This window comes from Psammomys obesus, unplaced genomic scaffold (genome assembly GCF_907164565.1).
Source record: "Psammomys obesus unplaced genomic scaffold, mPsaObe1.curated_primary_1811, whole genome shotgun sequence".
Classification (NCBI taxonomy): domain Eukaryota; kingdom Metazoa; phylum Chordata; class Mammalia; order Rodentia; family Muridae; genus Psammomys; species Psammomys obesus.
The window spans coordinates 3,096,675-3,111,445 of NW_026594354.1; positions in this window are offsets into that span (position 1 = coordinate 3,096,675).

A 14,771-nucleotide genomic window follows, 5' to 3' on the forward strand; every position below is an offset into this window, starting at 1 on the left:
CAGCAAATTGCATTTATATATTCATTTGTACAAGTGTGTAAAAACATAATCACAAAAAAAGAGGTCATGTATTTGAATTTGAGAAGGAGTCAGGAGCACATAAGAAAGACAATGTGGGAAAATGATAAAATCATATTTAATTTTTTAAAATGTAAGAACATTTTTGTTTGCTTTTTTTTAATTTTATTTTTCTTTTTAGTTACATTTTGTTAACTCTGTGTCCCAGCTGTATCCCACTCCCTCATTCCCTCCCCAACCCCACACTCCCTCCCTGGTCTCCTCCCTGCCCCTTTCCAAGTCCATTGATAGGGGAGGACCTCCTCCCCTTTCATTTGACCCTGTTTTATCAGGTATCTTCAGGGCTGGCTGCAAAGTCCTCCTCTGTGGCCTAACAGACTGCTCCTCCCCTCGGGGGGGGGGGTGTCAAACAGCCTGCCCTTGAGATCCTGTTAGAAATAGTCCGTGTTCCCCTTACTTTGGGAAACTACTTGGTTACTGAGCTACCACGGGCCACATCCGAGCAGAAGTTCTAGATTATATCCATAGATGGTCCTTGGTTGAGTGTCAGTCTCAGAAAAGACCCTGTGCCCGGATATATTTGCTTTTTGAGACAGTTTTTTTTTTTTTTCTGTAGCCATGGCTGTACTGGACTCACTTTGTAGATCAGGCTGGCCTTGAACTCACAATGATCTACCTTTCTCTGCCCTCCCCCGGCCGAGTGCTGGGATTATAGGTGTGGACCACCACCTCTTGTTGTAAAACATTTCTAATCAAAGATGTCACTAATACAAATTAGTACACTAATACAAATTAGTACAATGACGTACTACTTCACACTTGCTAAAATGAGTATGGAATAAAAAGATAAAAGGCAACAAGTGTCAGTAACAATGTACAGTAAAGAAAACCCTTGAGCTCTGTTATTGACAATATAATTTAGTGTGGTCATTTTGCAAAACCACATAGGAGGTCCTTAGAAGACAAAAAAAAAAAAAAAAAAAACTACCGTATGATAGGCTTCTGGATGTATGTATGCAAAATATCTGATATCCATGATTTAAAGAGACAGACTCGTTTGTGGATTGCATCACTATTTCTGACAACAAAGACATGGAAATGGAAGTGCCCATCTATATATGACTGAATAAAGGAGCGTGGCATATCTAATCAAAGGAATAATATTCAGCCTTTCCAAAGCATAAAATCCTACTTATACTAACATTTATGAAGCTAGAAGAATATTCTGCTAAATAAAATTAGTTAGCAAAGACAAGGAAAAGAAACCTCAGTTTCACTAAGACATAAATGGTAACAATTCCAACCTCAGCTCATAGGAAAGAGGTGGATGTGCAATGGGGATACATTAATCAAATGGTATCAAGTTTCAATTGTAAAAAAATATGTTCATATGATTTATCATGCTGTTAATAACTGCATATGAAATATTTCAAATTAACTAAAAGGAAATTTAAATGTTTGCTACAAATGATATTTGAGGTGATGGATATGTTACTTAGTCTGATTAGATTATCCCGAAACACACACATACACACATGCATGCACACAGGCATGTACACATACACACAGACAAAACAATTTGGGAAGGAAAGGGTTTATTTCAGATTACAGTTCTCAGGTCACAATCTATTGCTGTAATAAATAAATAAGGGGGAGAAACTAAAGCAAAGATCATAGAGTAATGCTGCTCTCCATGGTTTGTTCCCACTGGCTTGCTTAGCCTGCTTTCAAATATAATCCAGGGTGACCTGCACAAAGATGGCACTTCACCCAGTGGAGTAGGCCTTCCTCTATAAGTTAACAATGGCAACAACAACAAAATGTCCTAAGCCCATTGGTAATGGTTCAGGATGCATAGGTACCTGCTGCATAGTCTTAGACAAATAGCCCAATAGAATGAATTTCAATTACTCTGTGTTCTCATCTGCTCACTCAGAAAATATTTAGCAAATTGTGTAAGAAACACTGTGTGAGGTAGTGATTTGTTTTTATTTTATTTCAGTTTATTTACTTCACATCCCAAAGAACTTCTGGTGTTATCAACATCCATGATTTCAAGCTACACTACAGAGCAAAAGTAATAAAAACAGCATTGTATTGACATAGAAACAGACTGTTTAATCAATGGAATTGAATTGAAGATCCAGAAAGAAACCCATACTCCTACAGATTTGATTTTCAAACAAAGGAGCCAAAATCATACTATGGAAAAAAAGAAAGCATCTTCAACAAATGGTGCTGGTCTAAATACATGTCCGCATGTAGACCTGTAGACCAATGTAATTAGGCCTGTAATTATCTGCCTGCACAAAACTCAAGTCCAAATGAATCAAAGACCTTGACATAAAATCAGGAAGTTTAAATCTATTAGAAGATGAAATGGGAAAAAAGGTTGGAACTCATTGGCATAAGAGACAACTTCCTGAACAGAACACCAACAGCATAGGCACTGAGATCAACAATTAATAAATGGGACCTCATGAAACTGAAAAGCAACTGTAAGTCAAAGGACACTGTTGCCAGAACAAAACAACACCCTACAGTCTGGGAAAAAGATCTTCACCAACCCTACATCTGACAGAGGGCTAATATACAAAATATACAAAGAACTTAAGAAATTAAGCATCCACTTGGACTTTAGTTTTGTGCAGGGTGATAAATATGGATTTATTTTCATTTTTCAGCATGTAGACTTCCAGTCGGACCAGCACCATTTGTTGAAGATGCTGTCTTTTCCCCATTAAATGGTTTTGGCTTCTTTGTCAAAAATCAAGTATCCATAGATGTGTGGATTTATTTTGGGGTCTTCTATTCGGTTCCATTGATCCACATTCTGTTTCTATCCCAGTACCATGCAGTTTTTATTACTATTGCTCTGTAATACAGCTTGAGATCAGGGATAGAGATACCTCTGGACGATCTATTATTGTACAGGATCGTTTTGGAAATTCTGGGTTTTTTGTTTTTCCATATGAAGGTGAGAATTTTTCTTTTAAAGTCTGTAAAGAATTGTGTTGGTATTTTGATGGGAATTGCACAAGTGGATCAAAGACCTCAACATAAAACCAGACAAACTAAATCGGTTAGTAGAAAAAGTAGGGAAGAGCCTTGAACTCATTGACACAGGAGACAACTTCCTGAACAGAATGCGAACAGCACAGGCTCTAAGATCAACAATCAAAAAACGGGACCTCATGAAACTGAAAAGCTTCTGTAAAGCAAAGGATACTGTCATCAGAACAAAACAACAGCCTACAGACTGGGAAAGGAGCTTCACCAACCCTATATCTGACAGAGGGCTAATATCCAGAATATATAAAAAACTAAAAAAAGTTAAAAAGCAACAAATCAAGTAATCCAGTTAAAAAATGTCCTCCCCTATCAGTAGACTTGGAAAGGGGCAAGGAGGAGATGAGGGAGAGAGGGTGGGATTGGGAGGGAATGAGGAAGCAGGATACAGCTGGGATACAGTTAATAAAATGTAACTAATAATAATAATAATAAATAAATAAAAACCTCAAGTGACAACACATGCTGGAGAGGATGTGGAGAAGAGGAACCCTCCTCCATTGCTGGTGGGAATGTAAACTTGTACAACCACTTTGTAAATCAATCTGTTTCTCAGATAATTAGGAATAGCGCTTCCTCACCATCCAGCTTACCACTCCTAGGCATATATTCAAAATACGCCCAAGTACACAATAAGGACATCTGTTCAACCATGTTTGTAGCAGCTTTATTTGTAATAGCCAGAACCTGGCTAAGATAAAAAATTTAAGTAATGTGACATGCTGGTAAAGGATGTGGAGAAAGAGGAAAATTCCTCTATTTTTGGTGGGAGTGCAAACTTGTTCAACATCTCTAGAAATCAATCCAGTGCTTTCTAAGAAAACTGGGAATAGTTCTACCTCATGACCAAGCTATACAACTCCTGGACATATACCCAAAAATGCTCCACCATACAAGGACATTTGTTCCACAAGGATACGATTTAAACTTCCTAGGTTCATATGCTAAGGAAACAGAAAGACATACAAAGAAAATGATTACACTCTCAGCATTCCTTCATTGCCCATAGGTTCTTGTATATGGTTGAGGCCTCCTGATCATTCCCCTATCCATTTTGGCATATCTATTGTTGCTATCCTTGTTGAGCTTTTGTTTAAATAGTCATAATAGGAAGACTTCTGACATTCTTAGGCAATAGTCTCACAAGCTATCTGATCCTCTAGGTCTTAGAATCTTTCTACTTCCTCTTCCACAATGTTCCCTGAGCCTTGGGCATAGAACTGTTTTGTAGATATTTGGAAAGAATTCTAGAACAGTACATTTTGATAGGTTGTGTTTTTCTGTAATGGTTTTCTTCTGTCACAGGAGAAGTTTCCTTAGGGAAGAACACACCAATTAGTTATCCAATATCAAATAGTCTGCCCTGAAAACATATATACAACTAACGTTATACAGAATGAGAAGGTTATATTTAAGAGTATATTTGCGTATAAATATATATGCATATATGCATGTAACACAGTTAATAAAAAGGAGGCCATGAATTTAAACACATCCAAGGAGTGGTATATGAGACGATTTGGAGGACGGAAAGGGAAAGAATAAATAAATAATTATAATCCCAGAATAAAAAAAAATAATAAGGAAGATACTACTACATACTAGTACTACTACAACTAATATAATATAATATAATACTACTACTAAGAATAATAATTACTAATTGCAACTCAAGGAGATCACTGCTGGAACAGCAATGAGAAGTCAGGGAAGGCTTTAGAGATGGATGTTTCTAATTCAAGTCAGTGAAGTTAATGATGGGAACAGGGCAAAGAAAATGAATCTGTGAGTGTCAATTACAACTAAAGGAGAAAGTTCAAGAAAGGGTGATATCACTGTAACACAATCCAACTATGCATGTTGGAGAGGAATGAAAGAGCAGTAATTGCAGAGAAGGTGCTTGAGGAAAACCTCTAAAAAGGTAAATACATAAGAAGGCTCTGGAAAAGGAAATCTTAAAAAGTAGGGCTTTATGTAAAATAGATGCTTCACACTTGACTTTTGCTTTCTTAGAGGGGAAATTGTAAGATTCTTGTTTATATAAAAATTTGCCTGCTGGGTTTGAACTCTGTGAAAATAGTGTTGCTACTCAAAATCAATATTTCCTAACATATCTTTTCAAATGAGTTACTAAGAAATTATTACCTTCCCATCTCAGATAATCCATAAGTACTCGTATATATTCATCATGCCCTGTTTTTGAATAATTGAAACTATCAATGACAAAATGAGAATTGTTTCTGATACTATTGAACAAATTACCATTCCAGGTAATGAATTTTCTTTTCCACTATTTTATATGGGATACAATATTAGTTCTTATCTCTGCTCTAAATTTTATATCCTTTTAATTAAATATATTTCCTTTAAATTTATGAGGTACTATGTACTGTTTATTCACTGAGAAGTCTTGGCTCACACTACAGATTGTATATCACTTTTCTATATGTCAGAAGTGGTCATTAAATTGAAATAAAATTGTATTTAACTGGACTTAGAGTTGGGGAGTTATTCTTTCATTTCAAACTCATTTCAAACTTATTTTCTGGTCATTTCTCTGCCAAATGTTATAGATGAAAAAGCTTTCATCCAGACACTTATAAGAAACCCATGTACCAGTGCTGATTTCCTTTTAAAATACTTTTCTGAGACTAAAATTTGATATATAAATAGAATGTGGAAAGCTATTGATAGAAAATTCTCTTTTTTTCCATAGAAATGTGAACACATGTAGATATAAATTTTATTGTTATTTTATTTTACTCTAAGTCCATTTCATTCTACCTTTTCTTTCAATTCAAAAATATTTTCTAAAACAATTTAAAATTCTAGAAAACTTTCAAACTTACTTTAATGCACTGTAACGTTTTGTAAAAATCTTACAAATAATGTCTAATTTATCTACAGAAGTCTATATAGTGTAAGGTTCAGTATCTTTCTAGACGTGTCTCTTTTTTGTTACAGAAAGTTACATATTCTTCCTACTGAGGATGATCGGATCTAATATAGGATACAGAACTCAAGAATTGCTTGTGATAAACAACTAGTTCCACCTAGCTTTTTTTTTTTCCTAAACCTCTTTTCTTTTTAAAAATGAATGCCACAGCTTCTTCTCAACCAATGGGATACAAGCCTTCTGAAGGTCAAATGACCCTTTTACAGGGGTTGCCTAGGAGCATCAGAAAACAGGTTATGTATATTACGATTCCTAACACTAGCAAAATTACAGCTGTGAGGTATCAATGAAAGTGATTTTATAGCTCTAGATCACCAAAACATACAAAGTGTATTAAAGGGTCCTAACATTAAGAAGGTTGCAAGCCAATGTCTAAGAAATCACTTATTTAAAAAGTCACATACCAAGGAGTGTCAAATACTCACCACTATCAAGCCCCAGAGATGTCCATGGGTGACATTTCAGATCTGAAACTCCAAAATTGGTGAGTGGAGGGGGGCTGAATCCAGAACATTTATATTGAGGCTTACTGTACAAGAAGGGGAAACCCATGAACTGAGAGAGTTTGGATCCAGGTCACCCATGGATGTCTTCCAGGGCTTGATAGTGATGAATATTTGACACTCCTACACTGCCCCTTGTTCCAAGCAAAGGCAACCCTGCTCAACAGAGGCAGCAGTGGTTGTCCCAAGCAGGATCCTCCATGCTCACTGACTGAGACAGCAAAGGCTACTGTCCCACATACAGGTCTCACTGTCCAGTGGACAGTTGACAACATTGAACACTGGCTCTCCTACACGTTCATTTGCCCCTGTGGGCCCAAATCTGAGAGTAGAGAACAGGGGAAAGCTCTGTGCTTTCCAATCAGGCTACAAGCAAGTGAGTGCTCCTTCAAGTGAGTGCATGCAGAGCCCCAGATCTAGGGTACTTGTAGAGGCATATTGAGGGGAAATGAACAAAGCTCTCAAAGAAATAGAGGCAAATACAGTCAAAAAAATAGAGGCACAGGCAGAGGCACAAGCAGTGACATATAGAGAGGAAAGAAAAAAAATAGAGGCTATCCACATTCAAACAGATGAAGGATATACTGCAAGACATGAAAACAGAATTAGAATCACTAATGAAAACACAAACAGAGAAAACCTTGGAGCTGGAGAACTTAGAGAAAAGATCAGGAACCACAAAGTTAAGCATCACCAACAGAATATAAGAGATGGAAGAGAGAATCTCAGGTGCTTAAGATACACTTGCAGAAATTGATACATCTCTCAAAGAAAAAGTAAAACCAGAAAAGTACAAAACTTAAAACGTCCAAGAAGTCAAGGATGCCATGAAAAGACGAAATCTAAGAATAATAGTAATAGATGAAAAAGAAGATTCCAAACTACAAGGTCCAGGAAATGTTTTCAGGAAAAATCAAAGAAGGAAATTTTCCTAACTTAAAAATAGGAATGTCGAAAACAAGCTGGAGTAGCCATCCTAATATCTAATAAAATAGACTTTCATCCAAAGTTAATCAAAAAAGATAAGGAGGGCCACTATATTCTCATCAAAGGAAAAATCCACCAAGAGGACATCACAATCTTGAATATCTATGCCCCAAATACAAGAGCACCTACATTCATAAATGAAACATTATTAAACCTTAAATCATACACTGATCCTAATACCTTAATAGTGGGAGACTTCAACACCCCACTGTCATCAAGGAACAGATCAACCAGACAGACACCAAATAGGGAAATAAAAGCACTCACATAATCCCTAAATCAAATGGACCTAATAGACGTCTACAGATCTTTTCACCCAAACTCAAAAGAGTACACCTTCTTTTCAGCACCGCATGGAACCTTCTCCAAAATAGACCACATAGTGGGTCACAAAGCAAGCCTCAACAGATACAAAAGGATTGAAATAATCCCTTGTATACTATCTGACCACCATGGACTAAAGCTGGACATCAACAACAACAAAAACAACAAAAAGCTGACACGAACATGGAAACTGAACAACTTACTATTCAATGACAGCTGGGTCAAGGAAGAAATAAAGAAAGAAATTAAAGACTTCCTAGAATTCAATGAAAATGAAGGCACAATATACCCAGATTTATGGGACACATTGAAAGCTGTGCTCAGAGGAAAATTTACAGCACTAAGTGCCTGCAAGAAGAAATTCGTAACATCACACACGAACAACTTAATGGCCCAACTGAAAACCCTAGAAAAAAAAGAAGCAGATACACCCAAGAGGAGCAGATGGCTGGAAATAATCAAACTCAGGGCTGGAATCAATCAATTAGAAACAAATAAAACTATTCAAAGAATCAATGAAACAAAAAGCTAGTTCTTTGAGAAAATCAACAAGATAGACGAACCCTTAGCCAAACTAACTAAAAAGCAGAGAGAAACTATCCAAACCAGCAAAATCAGAAATGAAAATGGGGACATAACTACAGACACTGAGGAAATCCAAACGATTATTAGGTCATACTACAAAAGCCTATATGCCACAAAATTTGAAAATCTAAATGAAATGGATAATTTTCTTGACAGATTTCATTTACCAAAATTAAGTCAAGATCAGGTAGAAAGACTGAATAGCCCTATATCTCCCAAGAAAATTGAAGCAATCATTAACAGTCTCCCTTCCAAAAAAAGCCCTGGTCCAGATGGCTTCAGCGCAGAATTCTACAAGACCTTCAAAGAAGTGCTAACACCAATTCTCCTCAAACTATTCCACAAAATAGAAACAGAAAGAACTACCAAACTCATTCTATGAAGCCACAGTCACCTTGATACCTAAACCACACACAGATCCAACAAAAAAAGAGAACTTCAGACCTATCTCTCTTATGAACATTGATGCAAAAATACTCAATAAAATACTTGCAAACCGAATCTAAGAACACATCGAAGATATTATCCACCATGACCAAGTAGGCTTCATCCCAGGCATGCAAGGGTGATTCAACATATGGAAATCCATCAATATAATCCACCACATAAACAAACTGAAGGAGAAAAACTACATGACCATCTCCTTAGATGCAGAAAAAACATTTGACAAAATCCAACACCCATTCATGTTTAAAGTCTTGAAGAGATCAGGGATACAAGGCACATACCTAAAGATAGTAAAGGCAATATACAGCAAGCTTATAGCCAAAATCAAACTCAATGGAGAGAAACTTAAATTAATCCCACTGAAATCAGGGACAAGACAAGGCTGCCCATTGTCTCCATATCTCTTCAACATAGTACTTGAAGTCCTAGCCAGAGCAATAAAACAACTGAGATCAAGGGGGTACAAATCAGAAAGGAAGAGGTCAAAATGTCACTATTTGCAGATGATATGATAGTATACATAAGTGAACCTAAAAATTCAACCAGAGAATTCCTTCAGCTGATAAACACCTTCAGCAAAATGGCAGGATACAAAATCAACTCAAAAAAATCAGAAGCCCTCCTGTATACCAAAGACAAAAGGGCCAAGAAAGAAATTAGGGAAACAACACCCTTCACAATAGCCACTAATAACATAAAGTACCTTGGGGTGACACTAACCAAGCAAGTGAAAGACCTGTTTGAGAAAAACTTCAAGTCTCTGAAGAAAGAAATTGAAGAAGATATCAGAAGATAGAAAAATCGCCCGTGCTCATGGATTGGTAGGATTAACATTGTGAAAATGGCCATCCTGCCAAAAGCAATCTACAGATTCAATGCAATTCCCATCAAAATACCAACTCAATTCTTTACAGACCTTGAAAAAAAGATTCTCAGCTTCATATGGAGAAACAAAAAACCCAGAATCTCCAAAATAATCCTGTACAACAACAGATCATCTGGAGGTATCTCCATCCCCGATCTCAAGCTGTACTACAGGGCAACAGTAATAAAAACTGCATGGTATTGGCATAGAAACAGAAAGGAGGATCAATGGAACCGCATAGAAGACCCAGGAAAAAACCCACACACCTATGAACACTCGATATTTGATAAAGAAGCCAAATCCATTCAATGGAAGATACTAGAATGAAAACTCCAATCTAACGAAATCAAATACACTCAAGAAAACACAGGATATAGATAACATCACAACAACAACAAAAAAGAAAACAAACATAGAAACACAATAACACCACCAAGTCCACAATAAAGGAACTAACATTCATTGGACACTATTATCTATCAACATCAACTGACTTAATTCTCCAATAAAAACACATGGGCTAACAGAATGGTTGCAAAAAGAGAATCCAACATTCTGAGACATCTAAGAAACACACCTCTGCAAAAAAGGTAAATACTACCACAGAGTAAAGGGCTGAAAAAATGTTTTCAAACAAACAAACCCAAAAACAATCTGCAGAAGCTATCTTAATATTTAATAAAATGGAATTTCAATCAAAATTATTCAAAAATGATGAGGAGGGGCACTACATTCTCATCGAAGGAAAAATCCACCAGGAGGACATCACAATCCTGAGCAACTATGCTCCAATTACAAGAACATCTGCATTTGTAAATGAAACATTATTAAAGCTTAAGTCACATTGATCCCAACACTCCATCGACTTGACATCAACACTCCACTCTCACCCAGGGAATGGCACTTACAGAGGTCCTAAATCAAATGGACCTAGTAGATGTCTACAGAACTAGTCACCCAAACTAAAAAGAGTATACCTTCTTCTTAGTACCTAATGGAACCTTCTCCAAAATTGACCATATAATTCAGGTACAACACAAGCCTCAACAGATACAAAAAGATTGAAGCAATACTGTGTATCCTATCAGACCACCATGGCCTAAAACTAGACTTTAACAACAGAAATAACAAAAAATAAAATGGACAATTTTCTTGATAGATTCCATTTACCAAAATTAAATCAAGAACAGGTCTTATACACCCCCCCACACACAAAAACAACAACAACAAAAAAGAACTTCAAGCCTATATATCTTATGAACATTGACTCAAAAATACTCAATAAAATACTTGTAAACCGAATGCAAGAACACATCAAAGATATCATCCACCATGACCAAGTAGGCTTCATCCCAGGTATGCAAGGGTGGTTCAATATACAGAAATCTATCAATGTAATCCACCATATAAACAAACTGAAGGAGAAAAACCAAATGATCATCTCCTTAGATGCTGAAAAAGCATTTGACAAAATCCAACACCCATTCATGTTTAAAGTATTAGACAAACAGGAGTAAAAGTCATATACATAAACATAGTGAAGGCAATATCCAAAAATCTATACCCAACATGAAACTAAATGAAGAGAAACTGAAATCAGGGACAAGGCAAGGCTGCCCACTCTCTCTGTATCTCTTCAACATAGTACTTAAAGTCCTAGCTAGAGCAATAAGACAACTAAAGGAGATCAAGGGGATGCAAATCAGAAAGGAAGTCAAAGTATCACTATTTGCAGATGATATGATAGTATACATAAGTGACCCTAAAAATTCAACCAGAGAATTCCTTCAGCTGATAAACACCTTCAGCAAAGTGGTTGGATACAAAATTAAATCAAAAAAATAAGTAGCCTTCCTGTAAGACAAAAGGACTGAGAAAGAAATTGGAGAAACTGTACCCTTCACAATACCCACAAATATCATAAGTACCTTGGTGTGACTCTATCCAAGAAATTGAAAAACCTGATTGAAAAAATCTTCAAGTCTCTGAAGAAATAAATTGAAGAAGATATCAGAAGATGGAAAGATCTCCCATGCTCATGGATCGGGTAGATTAATATAATAAAAATGGTCATCCTTCAAAAAGCAATCTACAGATTCAATGCAATTCCCATCAAAATACCAATACAATACTTTATAGAAATTGAAAGAACAATTTTTCAATTTCATATGAAAAAAAAACAGAATTGCTAAAATGATCCTGTATAACACATCATCAGGAAGTATCTCCATCCCTGATCTCAAGCTGATCTATAGAACAATAGTAATAAAAACTGCCTCTACTAGCATAGAAACAGAATGGTAGATTAATAGAATCAAATAGAAGACCCAGAAATAAACTCAATCACCCACAGACACTTGATTTTGACAAAGAAGCCAAAATCATGCACAGGAAAAATGACAGCATCTTCAACAAATGTGCTGGTCTAAATGGATGCCTACGTGTAGAAAAATGCAAATAGATCCATACTTATCACCCTGCACAAAACTAAAGTCTAAGTGGGTCAAAGACTTCTACATAAAACCAGACACACTAAACCTGTTAAAAGAAAAAGTGGGGAAGAGCCTTGAACTCATTGGTACAGGGGACAACTTCCTGAACAGAACACAATCAGCACAAGCTCTAAGATTAACTATCAATGAATGAGACCACATGAAACTGAAAAGCTTCTGTAAAGCAAAGGACACTATCATCCAAACAAAATGACAGCCTACAGACTATGAAAGAAACTTCACCTGCCTTATGTGTGACAGAGGGCTAATATCCAAGCTATAAAAACAACTCAATAAGTTAAACACCAACAAATTAAGTAATCAAATTTAAAAATGGCATATAGAGGTAAACAGAGAATTCTCAACGAAGGAATATTGAATGACAGAGAAACACATAAAGAAATATTCATTGTCCTTAGTCATCAGGGAAATGCAAATTGAAACGACCCTGAGATTCCACCTCACACTTGTCAGAATGACTAAGATGAAATACTCAAGAGACAATACATGCTGAGGGGATGTGGAGAAAGGGGAACCCTCCTCCATTGCTGATGGGAATGTAAACTTGTACAACCACTTGGGAAATTAATTTGGTATTTTCTCAGACAATTAGGAATAGCACTTCCTCAAGATCCAGCCATAGCACACCTAGGTATATATACAAAATATTCTCAAATGAATAACAAGGTCATTTGCTCAACCATGTTCATAGCAGCTTTATTTGTAATTGCTAGAATCTGGAAACAACACACTTGTCCCTCAACTGAGGAATGGATGCAGAAAGAGTGGTACATTTACATAATGGAACACTACTCAACGATGGAAACAAGGAAATCATGAAATTTCCATGCAAATGGTAGGAACTATAAAAGATCATCTTGAGTGAGGTATCCCAGAAGCAGAAAGACACACCGGGTATATACTCACTTATAAGTGGATATTAGACATATAATATAGGATAAACATACTAAAAGCTGTACACCTAAAGAAGCCAAACAAGAAGGATGACCTGGGTAAGATGATCAATCCTCATTCATAAAGGCAAATGGGATGTACATTGGAAGAGGGAGAAAACAGGAAAAAGGACAGGAACGTATCACAGAGGGCCTCTGAAAGACTTTACCCAGCAGGGTATCAAAGTAGATGCTGAGACTCAAGGTCAAACTTTGTGCAGAGTGCAGGGAATCTTATGAAAGAAGAGAGAGATAGAAAGATCTGGAGGAGGATAGGAACTCCATAAGGGGAAAACAGAACCAAATATCTAGCCAAAGTGGTCTTTGCTGTGACTGATACTCTAACCATGGACCAGGCATGGAGATAACCTAGAACTCCTGCACAGATGTAGCCCATGGCAACTCAGTGTCCAAGTGGGTTCTCTAGTAAGGGGAACAGGGGCTGTCTCTGACATGAACTCAGTGGCTGGCTCTTTGATCATCTTCCCCTGAGTGGGGAGCACCCATACCAGACCACAAAGGAAGACAATGCAGCCAGTCATGATGAGACCTGATAGGCTAGGGTCAGAGGGAAGAGGAGGAGGACCTCCCCTATCAGTGGACTTGGAGAGGGACATGGGAGGAGAAGAGGGAGGAATTGTGGGATTGGGAGCTGAGGAAGCGGTAACAGCTGGGATACAAAGTGAATAAATTATATTTAAATTTAAAATAAATAAATAAAATTAAAATTCACATATCTAATATGTTTTTCTTCTTCATACTAATGTTAATCATTATGACCATACTTTGTTCTGATAGGCAAAGTAAGATGTAAATGCGTCTCATGCTTGTTACTTTTTCAACAATGGATGGCTGCTAGTCGTCTGTTCACTTGAATTATTTGGTCAAGAATGAATGCCGAAGATTTAGCTTTGCTGTTCACCAACCAAATGGCTCTCTCACCTGTGAGCACAGGCCTAACACAGTTTTCAGATAAGTGAGAGAGCTTACAGTAGTTAGGTGCAGATTGTGCCAGAACAGGAATGTTAGGGGCAGGAGGATCAAGTGTTCAAAATCAGCCTTGGCAATGTAGCAACACACTGTCAGGAAAATATTAAAATCCAAAAGATCTGGAGGTGGAGTTCAGTGGTTGAACATTTGACTAACATACACAGGGTCCAGAATTCAGTTCCCAGAACCACAGGAAGTAAACATTTAAAAATAACTAAAATATCTAGCATCTTCCCACGCATTCCACACATAAGCACATTGAAAGTTATCTTACTTGCACATCTGATCACATTAATTTTATAAGAGATCTGCTTCATTCTCTTTTAACTCCACTTTGTGTTTCCAGTGTTTTCTGTTTCAGTTTTTGTTGTTGCTGTTTGTTGATTTCTGCTTTTTTACAGAAGTAGACCTACTTCCTTCTTATGTACTTACTTGACTGTGCGGCTCCTTAAATAATATGTCTCCCATAAATCTCAGGCATTTGAATACTTGGTACCCAGTTGATGGCTCTTACCTGAGGATTAGGAGTGGTGCTGTTGTAAGTGACAATTAAAATATACTATTAATTATCTTTTGGTAATG